General features: G+C 31.0%; 1 pseudogene; it reads right to left on the bottom strand.

Annotated features, from left to right (window-relative positions):
* Nucleotides 1-3,570: 3,570 nt before the first annotated feature.
* On the bottom strand, nt 3,571-5,107 carry LOC120129987 (annotated as a pseudogene).
* Between the last annotated feature and the right edge of the window lie 6,168 nt (nt 5,108-11,275).

Raw genomic sequence — 11,275 nt, 5'->3', positions numbered from 1 at the left:
TTTAAGTTTATACTGTTATAATATTTCAATATTCAATATTTCAATATTCAATATTTCAATATTCAATATTTAAAGTTTGAACTCAATCTAGTTTGATTCTATTACTTTTTAAGTTTACAATGTTATATTATATTTTTATATATTATTTAATTTATATCATAGAGATATTACATATATAATAATATATCATACTATAAGCATGAACTAAATTGTCTGATTAAAGGAATGATTGTTCTTCCTAGAGATCTCAAGTTGGAGTACCAGAGAGGCCGGTAGGATATTTGAAATGACGTTCATTGTCAAATGACTTTAACGGGTAAAGGGATGGTTGTTATCCCTAGAGGTATCGGGTTCGAGCACCAACAATAGTAGGATATGAGCGTCAACTTCTACAGAGGTGTTTGAGCGTTCATTGTCAAATAATTTATAATCTTTAGAACATAAACTACCTTGTCATCACCTCATTTTAATAATTAAAAAAACTAATAGAAGATTTTTCTCTTTTCTTTGTGGCGTTGTTAGTTTTTTTTATCTTTTTTATCTTTGTGATTGATGACGACACCAGCCTTTGTGCTAATATTTGACTGTCAGTGTTAATTGTTTTTATTTTATTTTATTATATCAAATATTTACTCTCTTTTTTTTAATAACTTTTCCTTTATGACATTTTTTGTCTTTATGGCACGTTTCGCTCTGGCTTTTGTCACGTTTTCGGTCGTTTGACCATTATTTTCGTTTATCATTTTCTCAGGGTTTGATTTGACATCGCTAGGACTGATTAAGATGACACTATATTTGTTATCATGTTGATCTTACATATTTTAGACCCTCAGATTGGATTTGAATACACGAATTACGTTTGTGGATAGTTTTCTCGCTTGCTTAATTTTGATTGTGGTTTGTCGATGATCTTTCAATTGATTGATCCCTTTTGTGGTTCGTTTACAAATAAAGATGACACTATATTTGTTATCATGTTGATCTTACATATTTTAGACCCTCAGATTGGATTTGAATACACGAATTACGTTTGTGGATAGTTTTCTCGCGTTGCTTAATTTTGATTGTGGTTTGTCGATGATCTTTCAATTGATTGATCCCTTTTGTGGTTCGTTTACAATACATTCATATATTCGTATATCTTTTATTTGAGTTTATTGGTTAGATTTTTTTAACATTTTTCTTTTAGAATCCTTGTGTGATCTTAAGTGATTAGTTTCTTATGTTAACAATTATAAGAGAATATTTCTTATTGTGTGTTTAGTTTACGGTTATGATTAAACTTTTATTTTAATTTAGATATTTTTCTATTTTTAATAAAACTAGTGGCTTCTATTTTGTCAAAAAAAAGTTTAATAGAATAAAAATATATAAATTTCTGAAATAAAAAATTAAAAAATATGTATTTATAAAAAAATTAAAAATAATATATTAAATCTATTTTTGACAATTTTTGCATTGTATTGTGACCTCTTCTTTTAGTTTAGCATGCACTTTACCTATGTGCACGTTGAAGAGTGATTTAGGAGACCAACTTTTTCAGAAAGAATCATTTTCATCATTTTGTTCCCCTCTTTTGAATCATCATTCCCATCACCAAAAATTAAACGCTAAGCAACAACCCTTTAAAGGCCCTCGAACAAACCCCTTGTAAAGGCACCCCCAAAGAAACAAAAAGTCAAGCAGCTTCTTTCTTGCTTCTGTTATCTTCTCTAGCTCTCGTCTCCATCCAAAAGCCAGACACCAAAATCCATGTGCAACTTCCAGTTGCTTACCCTGGCTTATGGCGGCTGAAGTGGACAAAGCGGTTGAAACCAAAGCAATACCGAGACAGAAAGCGGGGCATGAAATGGGAGCCGGGGGAGTTGCTGCCGTTGTTTTCGGTGTGGCATTTGTGGTGCTTTCGGCAATGGGTGTTTTCTATGTGCTTAACACTCGTCGAGCAGCTAATGCTATGGCTAATCGACCCGACGCTGTTCGACCCGATGCCTGATAGTCTGCTCTTCAATCACAAAACTCCTCCATTCTGTGTGTATATATATATATATATAGACTAATGATTTAACAGAATTAAGCCTTTCTTCCACCATTTGTCTTTTTTTTTTTGGTTTTTCTCCTTCCATTCTGGTTTCATGGAGTGTATTTGTTTTATGATTCAATTGGTTATATAAGTGGGATGGTAGTGTTTTCACGTGTTTTGACTATTTCAGTGTATCTGACCTAAAACCAAAGTTTGTCATCGCAATCATTCTAGCTTTCTAGGCAATGGCAGACACAAAAACTGTAGTTCCTGAAAGTCAAGCAAAGATGATTTGGATTGTTTGTGCCCTGTAATCATTGGATACAGTTCCAAAACAAAAGGTTTGATACTAAAATTTAACCTCAAATTATAATTTTTTTTTTTATAAAAATGGTATCTAAATTATCATTATTTTCACTAATCTAATAAAATGTGTTACATGTCACATTCTAACCTTAAATTATAATTTTTTTTTATAAAAATGGTATCTAAATTATCATTATTTCCTACTAATCTAAAAACGTGTTACATGTCACATTCTCATTGCCCAAATGTTACATTCTCATGGATCATTTTTTTTAGTAAACTTAGGGGTAAATGAACAGAGGGGTCGACGAATAGTTCGTTCATTAAGCTAAACAAACGAATATGAACATATTTTTTTATCTTCATTCAATAACCAAATGAAACACAAACATATGTGTGTTAGGTTCATCTATGTTCACAAACAAGCTCGTGTATTGGCTCACTTATAAGGTCATTTATAGACTCTTTTACTCAATTCGCTTTTTCCTTATATTTTTTTACATTTTAAATATTGGTGAAAATATATATTAAATTGACCATCAAATGAACTTTGGAGTTCTAACTGCGAAGTCTTAAGGAACTTAAGGATTAGTGGTATAATTTCATCATTTCTTTGGCTTGCAAATAATGATAAAGAGAGCATTGGTTGTCTGAACGTTAAACGGATATGTTCATGAAGGCTAAACAAATGAATACAATACCTTCCAAAATAATAAACGAACATGAACACGATTTGAAAATTTAAACAAAATAAGAGCTTTTACCAGCAATAGCTAATAGTCCAATAACATGTAATTTTGATTTTATTAACTATACCATAATGTACTTTAGTAATTATATTTACTCATCAGGGACTAGAATTTTGATAATTAAAAGCAAAACCACTAGTTTTACGTTCATACACATGAATTTAAGATGGAGAGTTTCCACATAATTCTGCTATATAAGTTCTGCGCATAATTGCAAATAGTATTACTCAACAAGTCAACAAAGATTCATAATTTATACCATTAGAAAAGAAACAGTGAAGCTGGCCAAAAAAAGAAAGAAACAATGAAGAAAATATATCAGGAAATCCTTTAAGAGCCACTCGACCCGAAATCGAATTTACTATTATTGTAAGTTATGTATAACAAACAAGAATGCATTCCCTCAATAGGTTCAAAGAGATTTGAGATAATTTAACTGCAAGCAATTGTACATGTGTAATAACATGATGTAAGGGACACATAAATAGTTGGCTGTTAAATTACCCCAATCTGGTCCACAGCTTTGTTCCATAGAAGGGCAAACTCCGAGCGAGATTTCTTTCCAAATATCGGTTCTTTCGTCTAGAAGAAGTTCAGAGTAACAACCATGAGAACTTGCTAAATAGAAATCTGCTACACTATCAACTTTTTCATATATAGTTATAGGTTCATCATCTAGATAACAAATTATCTCAAATTAGAACATGGCTAATACAAAAAAAAAAAAAAAAGCCCTACACTTACTGAGTTTTTACTTTCTTAAAATATATCCCTATCCTTTAGTTTATCCAACAAGAGTTTAAAAGTATAATTTTGTCCAATTAAGCCCTTAACGTGTACCCAAAAAGTACAATTCTTGTTAGATCAAAACCCCTAGGTTTTCTGTTTTCAGGCAAAACATGACATGATAAAACAAAAGCAATACTTTACAGAGCTCAGTTGGATACAGCTTAACGATCAAATACACCTTAAAATTTATACGAGAAATCAAGCAAAAATTATTCCTCCGAATTTATCTCCTATCAATCTTAATACCTATTGATAACATAGAACGAGATAGCAAATACTGCTAACGAGACAGCAAAATACTGCTACGAGAAATTCCGAAAAGTGAAGAAGAAAGACAATTCATCTTGTTCCTTCAAAGAGAAAATTTAAAACTAAAAATCTACAATTTCGCAATACACATTCATTTTCGCATTTTTCCTGCTTCCAATCAAATTCCCATGTTCTAACATCAAGCTAAAGGGTAAAGCACAGACAAAGGTTTGAGCAGAACAGTTTAGACCATTAACAAGGACAGTTATACAGAAACCATTGGGCATCAGCTTAAGCAAAATAAAATGTGAGAAAATTGGTGTAGGCATTAATAATGACTTTCAATAGCAATGGGCCAATGGCCTTATCCTATATACTTCATTAGTTATAAACGTCTCTAAAACTTCCAAATCTTATTCAAATACAAAACATCTCATTCCATTCATCTAAAATATATAATGACATAACAGAGTAGTGAATCCTCTTCTAAAATATGATTCCCCCCTACCGTAACCATTAAAACTTTGATCTACAACATCTTTCTAGGGTTTGAACAGAAAAATGAAATAATATTTAAACTAGAAAATGAATTTAAGAAAAGAACAGAGATTTGGAAAGCGAGCTGAGATTGATAATCTGAAACGGATTCATATATGCTTTCTGTTGCTCGAATACAACGGCCCCGTCAATGCGCATCCTAACGCTGCACCAAGCAAACGCTCCTGGATTTTTCATCAAATACCAGATTTTATAGAAAAGAAGAAGAATCCCGAAGAAAAGAGATGAAACGTTTTAGGCTTAATCTTAAAATTGGATCGGAACCTGAGCTAGAATGCTGATCATGATCAGAACCTCAGAATTTTGGCGTCCGATTTGGGGGAAATTTCTTTAGGTATTTTGGATTTACTTAAAAAATAAAAAACAAATAGGAGAATAGGAGAAGATGAATGGTGCTCCTGCAGTTTTGTTGTTTCCATGTGCTCTTGGACCGGGGGGCGGGTGGCCCAATAGGAACTCAAAAATTAATTTAGGATTTACTGTAGTTTTTATAGTGCAGGGAACTCCTCACCTCAAGGTAATGAATTTCATATTATATTAATTTTATATTATGGATCTATTATTTTAATATATTTTAAGGTTAAAAAATTATTTTTTTTATAATATTATGTGAATTTAAAAAAAAACCAAAACTCGTCACCTTGAGGTGACGAGTTCGACTTGGTTTAAAATATATAGACATTTAAATTTGAAAAATAATCGTTGGAATTCATCACCTTGATGTGACGAGTTCCAACGTTCATTTTCACAAATTTTAACTATAAATAAGAGTTGAGTGGATCCAAAACATGCATTTATGGGAAGAATATTTGAGGCAATTTTTAGAAGATCATTTTGAGTCTGCTTTGCTTACTCTGATATTGATGATTTAGATTCAAACTTGTCTTCAGATAAGGAGTGGGTGAAAGAACAATAAATTTGATTCTTGATCAACATAAGGAGTTGAAGAGGGAAAAGGAATAGAAGAAGAAGAAGAAGAAGAATAAGAATGAAGAGTTAGCAAGCCTACACATCAAAAGACTCATTGTGTAACACCATAACCCGTATACGCGAACCAATATGAGTTACAGATGTCACATCAGAAATTCAAAACATTTCTTTATTTAAACTGAGTAAAATTTTGTTTCGTTCAAACATCTCAAGTTTCATAACTTGAACAATTATTATAAAATAACTATTTAGAGAAAAATCATAATATTTATTCATACTATTATATTTAATACTATTTTTTAAGAAATTTCAGACATTTCATTCTCGTATACATGCCAGCTAAGACTTTAGAACACAGTTGGATGTCATCATTGTTAACTGTAAATATTTCCTTGGTGATTGATGCCAAGCTCAGCTCCTTACTCATTTTCTTCTCTTTTTCCTACGCGTGAAAATCATCACACGCTAAGTATAAACTTAGTGAGACAATCATATGAATATTTAACGCAATGCAACAAATAAATTTAAATGAATAACCATTCAATGCAATATGATCCCTTACCTGTATTCCAACCATGTTACCATACATTAACATGATATAACCGGATATCAAGTTTCTTACCAATACTTTCCATTATCCCATAAGCTCTTAACCTTATTTGCCTATTATCATTTTTTTAACTAATAACCATAGCCCAAATATAAACCTATGAGGACCATGGTATTCGAGTCAAATATGCACTGTAGTGCTTACACATAAGGTCGTGCCCACCATGCACCGGAGTGTATTACACATAAGGTTGTGCCCACCATGTGCACTGAAGTGCATTACACATAAGGTCATGCCCACCATATGCACCGAAGTGCTTAATCGATATGCATCTGGTAGACTCTATGGCATACCAACTATACCTTGTCCCTCAATGACTTACTTGGGCATATAGTCTATTTTTTTCATCCATGACAAAGTATATTATCATAATTTAACATTGGGTAGTTCATACCTGAAATATCATTCATGATAAATATCATATATGTTCATGATAACATCATATGTAACGATCAGTGATCAATGCATTTTATATTCAACCTTTAACATATTTAGAATATGTCAAATATATGTATATGACATAAATATCATGTCAATATAAACAAGGTAGACTCATCGCAAGTCCTACCCATTGATGTATAAAACATCCATGTATAATGTTATGCATGCATTGCACTCATTTTTACATTATATACAAGTCAAAATATAAGCCTCACTAAGCTTTAACTTGATCCTTTACTTCTAATTTGGTTAAAACCAAAACTTCTCATAATTTCATATCTTGACAGTTTGTACTACCTTTAAAGAAACATTATTATTATTATTAATATAAACATTTAAAAATTATTCCATTTATACCACAGGAAACTATATTCAAATACGAATCTATCCATATAATTCACTCATTCTATTTCAATTTGTACAATTTATGGTGAATTTTCATAGTTGACTGACAAAATCTATTTTGAGAAGAATCTGCTGCCCCGTTTTCTGACTTATCATTGGTTAAAAATTCATATCTTTTTTTATATACCTCGAAATCAGTTTCCGTTTGTTCTAAAAAAACTAGACTGGTATACTAGTCCAACTCTATAGAAATCATCATGTAATCATAGTTTTAGAATTTATGGTGATTTTCTAAACTTACTATCCAGAACATAAATTCTAAGCAGGTTTCACCAATTTGCATTTTCAACTTGTTCACTAATTCTATTAGCTCACCAAATGCACATATATGCATGCATCACAAATCATATAACATTTTTAGGAGTCACTCCTTACCATAGTAACTCCGTCACTGGTTCATCACAAGCCAATGTTTGTTCATTAACATAAGTACAAATTAAATTTGCACTCACCTTGTGTCCTTAGCTTGCAACATTCCTTGGAATTTCTCATTTCATCCTTAAGCCTCTCCTTTGCTTTAATAATATTTGATCTTGCTTCAAGCAATCAATCTCTAAATAAACATCATTACCCAAAATATACAAATTCAAACCAAATGTTATATCTTACTAACATAGGATACTTTTGAAATAAATTTCTAACAAATTTTCTGATGCTTATTCGATATAATTTCCATGTAACAACATAAATGTTGACCTTAATAATTCTAATTGACCACTCAAGTTCCATTTTATCCCAACTTCAAAAAATATTTTCACTTAAGCTCCATACATTTCCATATTTGTGATTTAAATCTCAACTTTTATAAGCTTTCTAAAATAATCCAATTTCACATCCTAACTTCAATTTCAACACTCAAACATTAATTTCCAGCATATCAAGTACACTATTAAACAATTACACAACAATCCAAAACTTTTCCAAAATTATCGATTAGGTCCTCTAACTTTTCAAAAATTATAGAATGGTCCCCAAAATTTTCTAAGGCTTGTAGAATACTTCCTACATCGTTTCTAGCCCTTACATAATTTTTGCAGAATTTTCCTCATCCTTTAAGACCAAGGCCGAATGGTTCAAAGTTCCAAAACTAGATTTTTCATGATTTTGCTCGATTTTGATTCGATTCAGCATGAAATCAACTTCCATCCAAACTTACATCATCTCTACAATCGAGCCCTAATCAAATTTCATCAAAATACAAAGTTCCATAACTCAATTGGCCGAATTTTAAGAACATTTCTAGGAAGATTGAACAGGTTTTTAAATCATCAAACAAGCTTGAAATAAATCTACAACCTCAAAAACATCAAGATACATCATCAATTCCATAAATATAATGTGAACATAAACCCTAGAATCTGGGATCTTTGAACCCATCCAATTAGCAAGCAATAATGTACCAAATGATAGCGTTTTCGAATAGAACAATTTTGTATTTCACGGCATGATTCAAATTCCTAATAAATTGACTTGAAAAATCAAAATAATTTTTTTTTTCTTACCTTGGCAAGGCTCACGGAAAAGCTTGAGAAGATGAAGAAATTCTCTTGAAAATTCTTCATCTTTCTTTATTAAATAATGAATTAAAAATTCATTAAATGTTAAATTACCAATTTACCCTTAAAATTAAAATATCTTTAGCAATTTACCCTTAATGAAACTTCATATTTAACAAAACTAAGACACCTCAACCTTATCATCTTCCAAAAGTCAAAGATGAATAAAATATTTCCCACTTTACTGTTTTGCCCTTGCAATTTCCCAAAATTACAATCTTGCCACTTTAATCCAAAGATCCAAATTTAACATGAAATTAAATCCTCAAATACAATGCTTCATATTATTTTCCATCATTTTAAAATGTGAGAATAATATTTCTAAGCTTAATTTATCATCAAAATTTTCCAAATTTTAACGAACGAATTTTTAATTTTTAATACCAAATCCGTACGAAAAATTATGATTCCCACAGAAACGTCATTATTGGGGGTAAACTGTTCATTTACAGGGCCGAATTACATAACTTTAAAAATTACATTTTAGTCCCTAAACTTTTCCAAAGTTTATACTTTGGCTACATAACTTTCAAATTTTACAATTTGGTTACTAACTAAATCCATTTATGGAATAAAAAATATTTTTGAGAAAATTACCACTTAGGTCCTTAAACTTTTCTAATTTTTTACTTTGGCCATTAAACTTTCAAAATTTATATTTTGGTCACTAACCAAAATTTTGGGGTATTACAATTATTCCCCCTTAAGAAAATTCGTCCTTGAATTTTCAATACGTACCTGATCTAAATAGACAAGGATGTTGTTTTTTTACTATTTGATTTCTTTGTAGAACTTTAATAAGTACTAATTCTTTTTCATAAGTCAAATCTGGCAGAATCTCTATTTCCTCTGGGGTGATAATATGTGAAGAATATGATTGATACTTAATGAGAATAGGCACATGAAAAACATTATGGATCTTGTCCATTTATGGAGTTACTTATAGTTGATAAGTCATTGATCCAACTTTTTTCAAGTATGCGCAAGACTTTTGTCAACACTTAAATGATTTTCCCATTACAAGGTCCATTGTAACTCGTTCCTACTCCCACTAAGGGATAGAAATAGGTTACAATAATTCAGAAGGCACTTGATACTTTCCTTTAACTTACTAACATGTCAGCCATTTAGAAACAAGCTCGATGATAACTTTTTTAATAATTGCTTTGAAACTCTTTCCTCGATAATATAAACACTCATCACATTTAACCTTAAAGTCTTTAGTTTCTCATTTTCCTAGTTGTTCTATCTTTGACAAGCACAACAAATTTCATCTTTTCTTTGAAGATCTTTTATTCGATCTAGCAACACAGGCTTTAAATTTAATTCTACAATCAAAATACCATCTTTCTTTAGAGACAAACACATATTCAAAACTCTCAAAATAGAAGTGTCTCTCAGCTTTATCGTATCAGCCACCGCATTAGCTTTTCCTATTTTCAGTTGATAAGCACATCATCATTCTTTAAGGAATTCAATCTATTTCTTTTCTTTTCACTCCTTCGAGCCAACACATACTTTTGACTTTTGAGATCCGTATAGATGTAAAGTCACTCACCATATAGATAGTGGTGTTATATCAACAAAGTAAACACAACTATTGCCAACTCGAGATCATGAGTCAGATAAATTTCTTTCATGATTCTATAGTTGCTTTGAAGCATAAACTTAAACTTTTCCTCTTGTACGAACACGCATTCCAAACCATTATGAAACACATTACTATAATTCAAATAATCTTTTCTAGATTCTAATTATGCTTACCTTGGAGCTTATGTCGATATTCTTTTTAACATCTCAAAGTTTTCTTGGCACTTAACAGTCCAAATAAATAACATGTCTTTCCCTAATCACTTGGTCAAAGGGAATATAATCATCGAAAATTTCTTTATGAACCTTTGATAGTAACCAACAAATCCCAATAAACTTTGAAATTCAAAAACATTATTTGGAATTCATCATTCAACTATATCTTGTGCTTCCTTGATATATATATTCTTATCCCCTTAGCTGAATCCACATGGCCAAGGAATACAACCTTAGACAACCAACATTTACACTTGGTAAACTTACCATGCAATTTTTCTCCCGAATAATTGGAAGAGCTATAAAAAAACATACATTGTGTTCTTCCCTGGTCTTACAACATATCACAATAACATCAATGAACACTAACACCAATTTATCCAAGTATAACTAAAATATTCGGTTGATCTAATCCATAAGTGTCGCAGGAACATTCGATAAACCAAATGACAGTATTGCAAACTAGTAGTGTTCATATCGAATTCTAAAAACAGTCTTAGGAATATCTTCTTCCTCATATTTAACTAATAATATACCGATAGGAGATCCGATTTGGGAGACACATATACACCTTATTAACTGATGAAAAGATTACCAATCCTCGGAAGAGGATATTTTTTCTTCTTTGTTACCTTATTTAACGGACAATAATCCATACATAATTTCATAGACTTGTCTTTCTTGTTCAAAATAACACTAGTGCATCCCAGATGACACGCTTAGTCTTGTAATTTCAGCCGGAGCCATTCGATACAAGGCTATAGATAAACACAATATCTAATAACATCTTTATTTCAATTTCTATATCTCATTCTAGAGGTAATTCATGTAACTTTTGTAGATACACAATTGTATA

The sequence above is a fragment of the Hibiscus syriacus genome, unplaced genomic scaffold (assembly GCF_006381635.1).
Source record: "Hibiscus syriacus cultivar Baekdansim isolate YM2019G1 unplaced genomic scaffold, ASM638163v2 tig00001644_pilon, whole genome shotgun sequence".
Taxonomy (NCBI): Eukaryota; Viridiplantae; Streptophyta; class Magnoliopsida; order Malvales; family Malvaceae; genus Hibiscus; species Hibiscus syriacus.
Note: the sequence above shows the minus strand (reverse complement) of the source record. Positions and strands in the feature narration are given on the sequence as shown.